Source organism: Myxocyprinus asiaticus, chromosome 27, assembly GCF_019703515.2.
Source record: "Myxocyprinus asiaticus isolate MX2 ecotype Aquarium Trade chromosome 27, UBuf_Myxa_2, whole genome shotgun sequence".
Lineage (NCBI taxonomy): Eukaryota > Metazoa > Chordata > Actinopteri > Cypriniformes > Catostomidae > Myxocyprinus > Myxocyprinus asiaticus.
In genome coordinates, this window is record NC_059370.1 from 23,184,208 (window position 1) to 23,199,914 (window position 15,707).

Sequence of the window (15,707 nt, forward strand, 5' to 3'; positions counted from 1 at the left end):
ACTGAGAAATGTAGTTGATGCAACAATCTGTCCTTCATGAGAATGCCATATACCTTGTGAATTTTCTTTGCACCCCTATTTTCCCATGTAGTATGTTCATATGGACCTTTATTTTGAATTTGAATTATATCATCCTATTGTGGTTGTGATTCAAAATACTTCAGTTGACAGCCAGAAGCCTTCTTGGCTTCTAAATCTACAGCATTATTTCCCTTAATGACAAAGTCATTGCCCTTCTTGTGGGCTTAACATTTAATGATAGCCAATCTTTTAGGTAACATCATTGCAGAAATCAACTGTTCAATCTGTTCTGCATGTTAAATTAGGCTTCCATCACTTTTTCTAAAAACCTCTTTGTTTCCATATTGCTCCAAATAGGTGTCAAATACCATAAGCATAAGTCAAGTCAGTGAAAATGTTAACTTTTTGTCTTTTCGCTAAATGACATGCAGTAGTAAGAGCTTTGAATTCTGTTAGTTGAGCAGAACAAGGCTGAATGCAATATTGTGAAAATAATCTTTGTCTTTTCTCACAACTGCTTATCCTGCGTGATTTCCCAAATGATCCCTAAAACAAAAATGATCAAATCTTTAATAAAACACAAACTTTGCCTTTCTTTCCCCAACATTCTCTTTACATTTAGTACAACTTTCTTTTTCCCGTCATTCTCTTATTTTTTTTTAAATATCTACTGTTTCAGCATCATTTAACAATAAGATTTTTCAGTTATTATTCTTTTATACTTCTCAGAATTTCTTGACAAATGATTCAGTTAAATGGCAAAACCAAAATTCACAGTGCAGAAACTGTAGGCCTCTAAAGTGATACTTTCATTGATTAATCTCAAAATAGAAATAGTTTACTAGAAAAAGACACTCAATCAACTCTTTGTAGCACCCACTAACCTTTTTCTTTAAAGTGAGGGTACTCTCTGGAAAATTTGGGGGAGTAACCAATCCAATAGGTAACTCTAACTTTGCCATAAAGTTTATAATATTTAACCTTCACATCAATAACTCAGCGGTTAGATGCTGGATTTAAATTTAGACCCTCAGAACTATTTAGACCTGGGTATTCAACCCATTGATGGCAGTCTGGTAAATTATACACCCCATTGATGGTATAAGACTGAAATCAACTTATCCAGATAGACCTGAATCAACATTTGAAATGTTAAATCAGTAATGATTACCAGCAGTCATGTGAGCAGGAGGATCAGTTGTATAAAAGCCCACATCATTTTCAGTCTTTTTTCTCCGGATTTCCTCCTGCAATATTATCAGTCTCAATAAATCATCTGGCCTAACCATCTGCACTGGTGAGAGACTGGTTCCAGACTGAGTTAATGAAACAACATACACATAATGGTGATAACAGAAATAAAACATAGTATCAAAGACTAGATGCATGAGTATGAAGTTATTTATGATGTTTTATTCTTTTATGATTTTAATCTTAATGTTTCTTCATGGGTTTCACTTACTACCAATCACCAATTTTTTCCTTAGCATTATCAATCATTTTTACAATCAAATAGGTCCAAGTTATTTCTTAAATCTTCAAATCAGAACTTCTAGTGCAAGTAACATTTTCCATTTTATGTACTTCCAAAAGAAGAAAACTTCTATTTGTTTTAGATATCAGAGCATCTGAGCAAAACTGTTTACAACGTTTGCTTAGTTCTGCCTCCTTATTGGAGGTTGGGACTTTATTTTCCATTTTATCTGGTAATATGGTCACAGAACAAACCCAAGAAAAAGCATCACAATGTTGGTAAGGTTGTCACACATAAAGATCATGAGAACAGATATTAAGAGCACAACCTCAGCAAATTGAAAAAACAGAGAACATGAAATGATCCAAATTATTCTTAATGTTCTTTCCTTTAATTTTAGTCTCAAAGGCATCTTCTCAGTGTACCCATGATCAACCAATGCCTCCACTGTGTATATAAAACAAGAAAATAAAATAAACAATATCTAATCTTAACTAAAACAATCTGCTATCTATTTTTTTCTAAATTTGGGGCACCCCTGAGTGGAGACACCAAGAGAGATGAGTTCTCCCATTCAAAGTCTGTAGACACCATCCTTAGAGAGTAAGGGGTATAACCCCTCCCGCTCACTCTCCTTACAGAGCATGGGGTCATAGGTCCTTGTTTATTCAGGGCAAAACAGCATCTCACTCAATCTCTCCATCAGACAGTCCCTAACAAAAATAATAAACGCTACCTATCTTAGTTTTTCTATTTCCATTTGCTTAACTGTGGCTTTGATAATTAGTGACCTCAATAAAGGAAGTACACAACAAAACAATAGCCCTCCTATCATTATTGCAATTCCCAAAAACATTCCCAATTTACATAATGCATCTCTCCCTAACACATTAACAGGAGTCTGATTTGTAGCCTTTTTCTCTTCCCTGTGCCCACCTTCCTCCATCAAATGATGACTCCTTTTCACTTTTTCTCTCCCTACTGTCTAATAGTCTACTTCTATTTCTCATCAATTTATCTGTGTCTTGTATTAATTTTTCTGTTTCTCTCATTTTTTCTATCCTTTCCCTTCTTCGGTCCCAGCCTTGTTTGTCTTTATTTTCTAACTCCACATGACCCTCCATCTGCATTTCTCCTAAAACTTTTACAGTTCCCTTGAGTATTGGGAACTGACCTTCTGAGGGCACATATGAAGGTGATTTAGCAAGGACATATTCTTTGTATTTTTCTTGCCTGTCTTATATTTTTCTGTGAATTTTCTCCTTTCAGTGCTAGCACTTTTCTCTTTTTCCTTTTTGTTTCTCTGTTTTTACTTTTTTACTCTTATCTTTAGTTTTATCACATTTTTTTATCAAAGTTTCCATTTCCTCGCAAAACGCTACACCAAATGTCCCTTCCTTTGGCCATTTTGTCATCATATCTTTGGTTCTTTTTTGCCATTTGCTTGAAAGCTTATCTATATGGTCTTTACACAATGGATATTTTAATCCTAATATGTCCACAGGAGTGGCTGCCATCATTTTTCTTATAATACAACAAACCCTATCTTTAGGAAAAATGTATCACTGTATCAATATTTGTGACAATTTTTATTTTTGGACAATTTTATATGTTCAATGAATATGATCTTCCTAAAGAAATTCAGTTATTTTTATTTATTTATAACCAATTTTTCTTATCTTCTTTTATAACCTGCACTTTAATTGTATTAATTATTATACCACATACATGTACAAATTTCCTATATATTGTCAATTTACTTTTAGGATCACTCTGCATTCAAATAGTACCAAACCACTATAACAGTTAGTTTTTCTATATACAGTCTTTATTTCTTTCACTGTTATTTTTACTTGGCATATAAAGAATGAAAAAATATTTTATCACCATTCATTTAGATAAATCATTAAATTTAGAGGATAAACGTATATCTTACTACTTTAATTTATTTGCTTCTAGAATAATCTGCAATGCCAATATCTTGAAACAATTTTTCTAATTTCTTTCACCTTCACTTTTTTAATACGCAATGTTCATACAAGTCCCTTTATTATTTATTTATTTTGCTTTCTCACTCTTTTCCCCTTCTTTTTTTCCACTCCCTTAAAAAGAAGGGGGATTATCCGACTGGGCCGCCAGGTCTAGTCGGGGGGTGTCCCTCCCAAGGGGAAGACACAACAGAGACCACACCTCGCCCAAAGAGAGGCGGGGATATTTAAGTGGAAGAATACGTCACACGGTCTTTCCAACCATGTGGAGAGTCTTCAAAGTAGATCCTGCCCAATGGGGGAGGAGTTACTACAAACATGGAGACTGGAGCAGAGGGGCTCTGCCCAAGGAAGACGCAGTTTGACAAAAGGAAAATGAATTAGCAGAAGATATATAAATCGCATGGGGTTAGCCTTACAAGGAACCGCCACATGCGGAGCACCTACCCCAGAACAGGGCTCTTAGTTAGCGCGTGTACTGGACCTGAGGCTAATCTCTCCGAAAACTCTGCCACGGGGCTCGGAGGAAGTCAACCAGGGAACAAAGTTTGTGAACACTACTGGGAATTAATGGCGCACGTCTTCAGCTCCAAGGGAGGTGGAAACCGCTATGTGCAAGTGATACACCTGGCCGGCTATCCCGGGCTTATCTGCTTGTGTTGCGTGCCACTACCTGGGACGAAACCGGTTCTACCCGGAGGTTGTAGAACCTTGCAAAGGTGTTGGGTGTTGCCCAGCCCGTTGCTTTGTAAATGTCTGTTAGAGAGGCACCCCTGGCCAGGGCCCAGGGAGCCGCTACACCCCTGGTAGAATGGGCTTGTAGCCCTACCGGGGGCGGCATGTCCTGGGCGACATATGCCATAGTTATGGCGTCAACGAGCCAGTGGGCGATCCTCTGTTTGGAGACAGCGCTTCCTTTCCGCTGTGCACAAAATCAGACAAAGAGCTGCTCAGAGATTCTAAAGCTCTGCATGCGATCCAAATAGATGCGTAAAGCGCGCACCGGACACAGCGATGACAGGGCTGGGTCTGCCTCCTCCTGGGGCAGCGCTTGCAGGTTCACCACCTGGTCCCTAAAGGGGTGGTGGGAACCTTGGGCACATAGCCCGGTCAGGGTCTCAGGATCACGTGACAGTAACCCGGACTGAACTCCAGGCACGTTTCGCTGACAGAGAACACTTGCAGGTCACCTACCCTCTTGATGGAAGTGAGCACAGTCAGGAGGGCAGTCTTCAAGAAGAGTGCCTTAAGCTCAGCTGACTGCAAAGGCTCAAAGGGGGCTCTCTGTAGACCCTGAAGAACTATAGAGAGGTCTGATGAGGGAACGAGGCGCGGTCTGGAGGGATTCAGCCTCCTGGCGCCTCTTAGGAACCTGATGATCAGGTCGTGCTTCCCTAAGGACTTACCGTCGACTGCATCGTGGTGTGCTGCTATGGTGGCAACGTACACCTTCAAGGTGGAAGGGGACAGCCTCCCTTCCAGCCTCTCCTGCAGGAAGGAAAGCACTGATATGACTGCACATCTCTGGGGGTCCTCGCGTCGGGAAGAACACCACTTAGCATGTCTACCACGATCACTCAGGCTAGGGCCCCCTCTACAAGGCACCTGTATGCCTTTAAGTGGCGTCTGTTCGCTAAGTGGTGTTCTTCCCGACGCGAAGACCCCCAGAGATGCGCAGGAGTCGATTCGAGTCGATTCCTAGTTCCACGGGTGGTAGACCACTTAGGTCTTCCACGACCCATCCAGGGCCCAGACATGGAGATACCAGAGGTCTGGGCGCGGGTGCCAGAGGGTGCCCCGTCCCTGAGAGAGAAGGTCCTTCCTCAGGGGAATTCACCAGGGGAGAGCTGTCGCGAGGAGAGTGAGATCCGAGAACCACATCTGGGTGGGCCAGTAGGGTGCTACCAGGATGACCTGCTCCTCGTCCTCCCTGACCTTGCACAGGGTCTGTGCAAGCAGGCTCACTGGGGGAAAACGCATATTTGCGCATGCCAGGGGGCCAGCTGTGTGCCAGCGCGTCTATGCCGAGGGGGTCTCGGTCAGGGCGTACCAGAGCGGGCAGTGGGGAGGATTCTTGGGAGGCGAACAGGTGCACCTGTGCCTGTCGAATCGACTCCAAATCAGCTGGACCACCTGAGGGTGAAGTCTCCACACTCCCCTGTAGTGTTGAGGTTGCCTGGGATGTGAGTGGCTTGCAGCGACTTAAAGTGCTGCTGACTCCAGAGGAGGAGACGGTGGGCAAGTTGTGACATACAACGAGAGCGCAGACCGCCTTGGCGGTTGACATATGCTACCATTGTCATGCTGTCTGTCCGAACTAACACATGCTTGCCCTGGATCAATGGCCGAAACCTCCACAAGGCGAGCAGAATTGCCAACAACTTGAGGCAGTTGATGTGCCAATGCAGTTGCGGACCAGTCCAGAGGCCGGCGGCTGTGTGCCCGTTGCAAACAGCACCCCAGCCGGTTTTGGAGGAGTCTGTCGTGACCATGACGCCCCTGGAGACCAGTTCTAGAGGAACGCCTGCCCGTAGAAATGAGCGGTCGGTCCAAGGGCTGAAAAGACGGTGACAGACAGGCGTGATGACCACGCGACATGTCCCGTGGTGACATGCCCATCTCGGGACTCGAGTCTGGAGCCAGTGCTGAAGCAGCCTCATATGCATCAACCTGAGAGGGGTGGCCACTGCCAAGGATACCATATGCCCCAGGAGCCTCTGAAAAAGTTTCAGTGGAACCACTGTTTTCTGTTTGAACGCCTTCAAACAGGCCAGCACCGACTTGGCGCGCTCGTTCGTAAGGCGCGTCGTCAAGGAGACTGAGTTCAATTCCAAACCGAGAAAAGAGATGCTCTGAACCGTGAGGAGCTTGCTCTTTTCCCAGCTGACCCGAAGCCATAGTCGGCTGAGGTGTGAGAGCACCAGGTCCCTGTGGGCGCACAACATGTCTCGAGAATGAGCTAGGATTAGCCAGTCGTCGAGATAGTTGAGAATGCGAATGCCCACCTCCCTTAACGGGGCAAGGGCAGCCTCTGCGACCTTTGTAAAGACGAGAGGAGACAGGGACAGGCCGAAAGGGAGGACTCTGTACTGATATGCCTGACTCTCGGACGCAAACCGCAGGAAGGGTCTGTGTCGAGTAAGAATCAAGACGTGGAAGTATGCATCCTTCAGGTCTACTGCCGCGAACTGATCTTGATGCCGGACGCTCGCCAGAATGCGTTTTTGCATCAGCATCTAGAATGGGAGTCTGTGTAAAGCCTAGTTCAGTACTCACAGGTCCAAGATTGGCCTCAACCCACCGCCTTTTTTCAGTACGATGAAGTAGGGGCTGAAAAACCCCTTCTTCATCTCGGCTGGAGGGACAGGTTCTATCGCGCCCTTCTGCAGGAGAGTAGCGATCACCGCGCAAGGTAGCAGCGTTTTCATCCTTCACCAAGGTGAAGTGGACACCACTTCCGTGCAAGGGGGACCAAAGGGACAACGTCATCGGACGTACCGGCAGGTGGGGCCTTGCGGCGGGGCAGAGCTCGAGATGCCACACCGCGTCGTGGCTGAGCTGAGTCTAAGGACATCGAAGCACTTACCTGGCTCCTTGTGACCACCCCCGGAACAGCCTGGGACGGGGGAGGAAGAGGCCTGTCCTCATGACCCATGGAGACTGTCACATTGGGGGCGGATTTGTGCCACAGCTGGGTGCTCAGGGGCGGGAGACCGCCGCTGGAGCACCAAACCTGCCAAATAGAGTGGTGGACGGTGGTCGTGATGACGGCCGTGCACACCGGATACGTGACCCAAGGAACAAGGAAACCACTCTTGCTGAGCTCTTGAGTACTGCAGCCACTTGGGTATGCAGCGCAATTAAATGCAAAAGGTAACAAAAAGATTCATTGTCCCTGGGTCGCCCGTCTGAAGGGCACTTTGAAGCCTTTCACGGGTTCTGGGCGGCCGCGAGGCGGGTGGCTTTGTGCAGTGGGCTCCACGCCGGGGCCGGACCGAAGGGGCGGGCTGCGGCCACCGCAGGGGGACGCCCTTGGCGATGAGTAGACAGGGTGCGGGATCTTGAGCCACGCCGGGGCAGGATATGCCAGCTAGCATCCGTCTACTGCTCCACCATCGAGAACTGCTGGGCAAAGTCCTCGACGGTGTCGCCAATAGGCCCGCCTGGGAAATGGGGGCAGCTAGGAACCGTGTCTTGTCGGCCTTGCCCATCTCGACCAGGTTGAGCCAAAAGGTGGCACTCCTAGACCACTAGTGTGGCCATCGTCCGCCTGAGAGACCACGCCGTGACCTCTGTCGCTCGGAGAGCGAGGTCGGTCACCAAGCGCAGTTCCTGTATCAATCCCGGGGCGGAACTACCCTCATACAGTTCCTTTAGCACCTTGCCAGACTTGCAGGAGAGCCATGGCATGCAGGGCAGAGGCGGCTTGTCCAGCGGCACCATAGGCCTTGGCCGTCAGAGACGACATAAACCTACAGGCCTTGGACGGGGGCTTTGGACACCCACGGCGGCGCTCTGCGGGCATAGGTGCATCAGGGGATTGCTGAATAGCCCTTGGCCACCCAACTATTGAGGATAGAGAGGGCGGGGAAGCTCAAAAGATCGGGACCGGGCAGTAAAAAGTTCCTCCCGCGACCTTGTCAGTTCTTCATGCACTTCCGGGAAGAAAGGAACGGGGGCGGGGCATGGCTTTGAGCAGCGCCGCGAGCCCAGGAACCAATCACCGAGCCACGAGGGTTCAGGGAAGAGCAGAGGGTTCCACTCTAGCCGACGCTCTCGGCTGCCCGGGAAAGCAATCGTTCCCGAAGGGAGGAGCCCAGCTGATGCTTCTGACTGGACAAGCCCGCTCTCCGATGCTGCGCTCGAGAGCTCATCACTTTCGCGGGCTCCGAATAAGAGGTCGAACTCGCCGTGAGACGAGCCGGCGGACTCATCCGGAAGCCCAATCGGGGCAGACGAGCGTGCTGGGGAATGGGAGGTCCGCGGGGGGATACCCGGCGGAGGCGGTCCCATTGGGATCCCCAAATCGCCCCCAGTGCTAGCCACGCTGGCCTCATACCGTGGGTAAAAGGACCGAGGTGGGGAGCCTCTGGGGTGGCTTGCTTTCTTATGAAGGCGAGCTGTGACTGCAACGTTGCCATGGACATGTCCTCACAATGAGAACATGACCATCCACGAACGCTTTCTCCGCGTGAGCAGTGCCCAGACATGAAAGACAGTGATCGTGACCGTCAGAAGGCAAGAGATAACAAGCACAACCAGGAATAACACACAATCGGAAAAGCATCTTTAGAAAGACGTGTCTTTAAAAAGACGTTCCGTGTGTGCCGCTCTTTTAGAGAAATATACTCTTTTATTTCTGCCAAAGCGCCCAGGGGCATTCTCTGCAGTGCACCAGTGCAGAGGGGGGAGAAGCCGCTGAAATGCGCCGTCAGATCCAGCAGAGGTGAATGAACAGTCGTGGGAATTCAGCTCAGTGAGCATGACCGTTCGGCTCCGAAGAGAAAATCTGAATGAGTGGTTGCATACCAGCTCCTTTTATACCCATATGTCCGAGGGAGTGGCATGCAAATACCACTCGCCAATTTTCATTGGCCTTTTATCAAAGACCAGAGGTGTCTCGGGCTCCCAAGAATGACCCCTAGTGTCACTACATTGACACAACATCGAGTGAGTGACAGATAGGGAACAACACTTATCTTAAATACATCCTTTGTTTAAAATCCAATGACTTAGTTGACTTAGTTTAATGCAATACACTGGACTCAAAGCTTTATTGTTTGTCCAGATAATGTGATTTCCCAAATGGAATTCAATCACTTTATAGTTATTTATCATTTTAATATTCTTCTTTGTCACTGTGATATGAACTTTAACTCTAAGCACAGTTATTCCATTTTTATGTATAAATTACCTGTATGAAGTCAAGTAAATTTCTATGCTACAGTCTAGTTTAGGAGTTATGATTTGGCACACGTCCAGCTGCTGCTCTTTCTCAGTTTACTTAATCTTACACCAGGCTTCCTTCATGGCATGAAAAGAACAGCCCAGGACTACATTTTGTTTTACAGCTGTGTTGTCTCACCGTTTTTATTCTTTTTCCTATTGTCAGTTTATACTGAATTATATTTACCCTTCCATATATATATTTTTATCATTGGTTTTAACTCCACTATACAACCAGAATAATTTTTAAGTGCCCTCTTTGCCTCTAATCATCAGATCTCTTCTGCCTCATATATTAATGGAAGGTTGAAAATAGGCCTAGATAGCTTTTCTTTGCTGTAAATTGCAAAGAAAGTTACGCAGCAAAGTCTGAGTCTCTATCTGGATCACAAATTCTACAATTTGAAGAATGGCCAAACAACCTACAAAGCCAATATCTCAGAACGTTTTTAGTTTTCTCTGTGTTAACAAAGGAAATTCCTTTCCAAACTTTCACAAGAGACAGGCTTTCATTCTCAACATTCATTCAACATATAAAAGACAATCCTTCTTTATTAGACAACATTTACTCCATTCATCATGTCCCTTTAAAAAATGTTTTTTTATTTTTAGGGCTCATATTTCATTCAAATTCACACTTGTCTTCTTATTTATAGGACTCCTATAACATACACTCTGTGTTCCTTTTATTTTAAGGACACATCATACATCCCAGTCCCTCTACTGGGCTCATATTTGTACTCAGTCATACACCTCCATACGCAATTGCACTTCAGTCACACTTCACACACTTTCAAACACAGACATAAACACTCTCATAGATACAGAAACTTTCACACAAACACAAGGCCTTTATAAACACAGAGCTCTCAAAGAATACAATACAATTCTAAAACGAAACTATTATACCACCTCTCTTAGGTGACCTACCAAACAGCCCTTCTCACCAATTCACTTCCTCCACACGACGCAAAAGCATATTTAGTAGGCTTTTTGCCTACCTTTTTGGCCTCTGTGATTCACTTCCTCAACACAACAGAGCGTTACACGCAGGGCTTTTTCCTTTTTTCTTATACTTTATCTGCTTACATTTACTGCTATACGTCAAGGCCCTCTTAACAGTAAAAAAAAAAAAAAAAAACAGATCATTGAATGCAATAATTTCTTCTGGAATCAGAACGCTTTATTCTTTTTTTTTGTTGTTCTTTGAATTTGGAGGAGCTTTTTGATTGTCCTTACCACCACAGTCAGATTCTGGCACGCAACACAAACTAATTATAAGCAAAGAATGCTTACCTTTCAAGTGGCCACCTATTTTGTGTTGTTTGTCAAGCCAGCCTGCTGTGGAAGACCCACTTCTGCTCCTTTCCTGCCCCACGTTGGGCGCCAATTAGTTGTGGTTTCTGCCACCTCTGTGAAGCATCACTCTTGAAGTCTTGGGGTTTTGATGCCAGAAGATAGACTTTATTATCAGAGATAAAAAAGCCGAGTTATTCCCAGCACAACTGACTTTCTGTATTCAATCAGGCCTATATACACATATTCACCTAGGGCGTGACCAATACACCCCATACATTTTGTTCTGTGTCTTTAGTCTGTTAGAGAACATGAAACTATTTGAGAAGCCCCTCTTCATCTGGAACCTATTTACGGGGCCTTATCCTATATTTTCTCTAGCGTCTAAACATGAGACTCAAGTTTAGTAAACTGTATATGAGTACCATATGTGATCATACATTCCATTTTGAGGGGCCTCCTTCCCACAGGCCTCTACACACACACACACACACACACACACACACACACAGTAAAATCCATGCTTGACCATTAGAAATAATTGTAGAATAAAATGGCTATATTTACATTGATTATGCTTGATGAATTTATATTTAACTTGATAAAAATATTCCATAGGAATCGACCTAGACAAGTTAAAGAGCACACAAGGCTCACAGATTCGTATCAGTTGGAGTCAGGCACGAGACATGAGTAGGGTACAAAAGATAAAATAAATTGTATTAAATAAAATGATCCAGCAGCTAGCAGTAGCAACCAAACATCACAAAAGAAGATGCAAAAATACGAAACAAGAAAAATAATAAACCAAAAAAACAAAAAAAACAAACTCAAAACAACAATACACAATTATTTTAAATACAAATTGGGGTCGGCGCTCAAGATCACTCACCCCAAGGGGTCTTCCCTGACTTCCTAATAAAAAGAAAGGGCACCGCAGCCACACGTGCACTCACACCACACTTGGCACACGACACCTCAGTATTGCGCATAGCAACCACTACAAGCACCACCACCAGGAGAAAGAGGAGGAAAACAGAGATCAGGTAGCCTATCTTCCTGCCTCCCCAATTCTGTAACAAAAAGAAAACAAATCATACAACACACAAAAGAACAATCATACACAACAGCATTCAATTTAAATGAACATAATGTAAACAAGGAGAGAACAACTCTCTGTAACCCAAAAAACCCAAAAAGAAACAAAATAATTATTGGACCCAAAAGCACACAGCACTCCCATCAATAGTACAAAGTACTATTGAAAAGATAATACAGAGATGTACTCTCATCACATTTTGGGAGAATATATACCAAGCTGTTACCTCGTAATTGTCACATGGGGTGTGCTTGAGTCAATAGGAATTCAGTTAAACACACAAAACAGACCAAACACATACATCAAAACAAAGAAACCATCCCATATATCCACATAGTACAAAGCAAACAAACGCAACTTAAACAAAAAACAAAAAAACAAAATCAGAGTTTAAAGTAAAACAAAAAGAATCAAACCAAACGATAAAAATAGACATGGTGACGACTGGAAAAAATGATCATCAAGCACACCCAGAATGAGTCTCATGTTCTGGATGACCAATATTAGTTAGAGCTAGAATGAAGGCAACCACACAGTAAAACGCTCTTATCGGAGTGAACAAACAGTAGTCAGCAATGAAGTTGAAGCGGTGTCGCAGTGGAGAAAGTCATTAGTCCAGATTAGTCCAGCAGCACAGCTCCTGCTGTGAGATTGTATACACTCAGCGAAGTAACTGCAGAAAAACAGTCGTTCGAGTGGTGGCAACATAATTTATCGTAGCCACTCGTTAAACACTCAGATTAGCCCACCGCAATATTGAAAACACCTAAGTTAAAACACAAGGGAACAAATAAAGAGGTAACTCACCAAACAAGCTTGCAGTAGAGTGATAAGTTCAGTATGAAAGTTGGAAAAGATACCTGAAAAATGTTTACTATAATACAATGCTCCTTGTTCCCTTCACGGAAAGAAACTGCAGATGGAGACAATCATCGACAAAGTTCCACCGAATATTTCCTCAGTCCACTAAAACAAACAAGCCCATATCACCCTGTACAACAAGGACAGCCCGCAATATAGTTGCTAGCTCGCAGCTTTTACCTCTAGAGCACTCGCACACAGTACCGGAATGGTGGTGACGCAATGACGCTTAGGATGACGCACATTCAGGTAACACACACACTGCGTATTTATAGCCTACGTAACCAGGACTAATCACTAACTGCCGATCAACATCAGATGGAGTAACTTCTTGGTTACTGATGTAACCTCTGTTCCCTGATGGAGGGAACGAGATGTTGTGTTGATGTAGTGACACTAGGGGTTCGATCTTGAGAGCCCCAATCACCTTTCCTTAAAATAGAAAAGGCCAATGAAAATTGGCGAGTGGAATTTGCATGTCACTCTCCGCCCGGACGTACAAGTATAAAAGGAGGTGGCACCGCAGCAGGAGGGACACAACGTCTCGTTCCCTCCATCAGGGAACAGAGGTTACATCAGTAACCAAGACGTTCCCTGTCTGTCACTCACTCGACGTTGTCGATGTAGTAACACTAGGGGAGCCTATAGGAAATGCCGCAGGCACTGAACCATGTCACAAGGTATGGAAGAGTGGACACAGGCAAGCTGCTGCATGCCTCGCAGCGAGTGCTCAATCACGTCGTGTCCTTCCAGCAAGTTAGGTAAGGCATCTCACTAGTCCCATTAATGGGGGTGGAGGCACTTACCCAAGAAGGCTACAGGCGGTGTCTTAACTGATTGCTGTTAAGCAATGTCCCGCCGAGCACTTTTCTAGAATAGTGCTCGGAAGTGCTCTTCCTTCTCCAGGAAGGAGAGCACTACGGAGACCACATCCTGCCGAAGGGAGTTAGCATGTGGAGAATACCTCACATGGACTTACCAACGGGGAAGTTCACATATGGAATGATACCACAGGAGGACCCTATCTATAGAGAGGGTACACAGCACAGTGACCGAGGCAGAGAAAGCTCTGATGAGGGGAAACACAGGGTTCACCTAAGGGGAACCGAACAGTGGAAACTCATCATATGAGATTAATAAGGGGGAAATCACCATGCATGGAGCACTGAGCCAGAGCACACGGGCTCACCTGAAAAGGGGAATACCACGAGTACTGGGCCTGGTGGCATCACTCCTCTACCGAGTTCGTCTCCTGAACAGTGCTAATGAATTAAAGAGACGTCCGGAGTTCGCCAGAACGGGGAACTGTTGTGGACAAAAAGCACACATTATCACCTTTGAAAAAGGGGAAAGGCGCAATGCAAGTGGTACACCCAACCGGCCGCCCGGTCTACCTGCTGTTACCGCGTAACACTCGGGTCGAAACCGGGTCTATGCGTAGGTTATAAAACCTCAAAGGTTTTGGGTGTAGTCCAACCCGCAGCTCTGCATATGTCTGCAAGAGAGGTCCCCCTTGCCAGTGACCAGGAGGACGCAATACCTCTAGTGGAGTGCGCCCGGACTCCCAAGGGGCATGGCAAGTCCTGAGACTGGTATGTGAGGAAAATGGCATCCACAATCCAATGGGCTAATCTCTGCTTGGAGACAGCTTTCCCCTTCTGCTGTCCTCCAAAACAGACAAAGTGCTGCTCCAAGCGTCTAAATCTCTGCATGCGGTCCAGATAGATGCACAGAGCATGAACTGGACACAGCAACGACAAGGCCGGGCCTTCCTCCTCTGAAGGGAGCACTTGCAGGTTCACCACCTGGTCCCGTATAGGAGTGGTGGGAACTTTGGGCATGTAACTGGGCTGGGGTCTCAAGATCACATGAGAGTGTGCCGGCCCGAACTCCAGGCATTTGCTGGTAACGGAGAGTGCCTGCAGATCCCCCACTCTCTTGATGGAAGTGAGTGCCACCAGGATGGCCGTCTTCAGAGACAGAGTGCTGAGCTCGGCCTGCTCCCGGGGCTCAAAGTGGGCTCTCTGTAAGGCAGGTAGGACCACAGAGAGATCCCAAGAGGGATCTAGGGATCTCTCTCTGTCTAGGAGGATTCAACCTCCTTGCATCTTTGAGGAACCTGTTGATCAGGTCGTGCTGTCGTGAGGGTCTCCCATCCAGTGTATCGTGGTGAGCTGCTATAACTCGGCTACGGGGACGGGCTCTATTGCTCCCCTCACCAGAAGGGTGGCAACTTCCGCCCGAGGACCAAGGCACCCTCGCCCTGCACCGTAGTGGAGAGGATGCCACTGAACCGGGGTAGGCATTTGGCGAACTGGATCGCATAGCCAAGGTGAATCATCCTGATAAGCCACCATGAGGGGCTGGAGAGCTCTAAACAGGCCTCCAGTCTCCGTGACAGCGGCACCAGGGGGACGACTGGACTTACCATGCCCGGGCAGGGTGGTTCGCGACAAGGCAGAGCAGGCGCCCCACCTGGAAGTCAGCCCAGGGGGGACGTGCTGCTCCACAAGCCCGCAATGGTGGCCGGTGACTGGGGTGGGCGAGCAACCCCAGAGACCAACATACTTACCTGTTCGCCGGCTGTTTCTCGATGGAGAATGAGGGAACGGGAGGTACTCGCATTCGCCTGATTGACCGGAAAGCCTTCCGGCGCCTGGCCGTTGCGAGTGTGCTGGCCCAGGGAATGAGGAAACTGCTCTTTTATTGACCATGTGGGTGCCAAGGCCCAGTGGGCACTCAGCAATGTTATACTCACCACGTGCTGGCCCAGGGGCGATGATGGGGCTGGAGAGATGCCCCAGGCCAGACCGGTCAGAAGTAGTCGCCTCATCCCTGGGCGGGCCATGTCAGAAGCCCACCCTCCAATGCCATGACCGAAAGCTTGTCCTCGTCACGAGCCGCGAACAACACATTAAACCCGCCCTGAGGCAGACCGCCTGCATCGCTCGACAGCTCATCCGGACAGAACGAGCGTGCTGGGGGATGGGAGGTCCGTGGGGGCTGAGCCAGCGGAAAAGCT